Source organism: Ciconia boyciana, chromosome 5 (assembly GCF_034638445.1).
Source record: "Ciconia boyciana chromosome 5, ASM3463844v1, whole genome shotgun sequence".
NCBI classification, from domain to species: Eukaryota; Metazoa; Chordata; class Aves; order Ciconiiformes; family Ciconiidae; genus Ciconia; species Ciconia boyciana.
Window position 1 is genome coordinate 41,458,833 of NC_132938.1, and position 332 is coordinate 41,459,164.

Sequence of the window (332 nt, forward strand, 5' to 3'; positions counted from 1 at the left end):
TAAGCTTCTGGATGAAGGAAATGGTTGAACAACTCTGGATTTTCAATTTTGCAGTACTAAATAGAGATGATATTAAATTGTAACACTTACAGAAAGACCTTTTTCTAACGTTTGCTGCATCAATCACATGCATTCAATGATAAATCTTTGTAACTTGAATCATTTATATTGACTAACACTTCTCATCTTTGCCATAACATCAAAAAACAACATGGTTCCTGCGATGAATATTATCAAATATCATACAGAATATTATCTTACTTAACATAAAAGCCTCTTCAATTCCAAGGCAAAAAGGAAAATTTAAGAGACATAATATTTCAAAATATTTT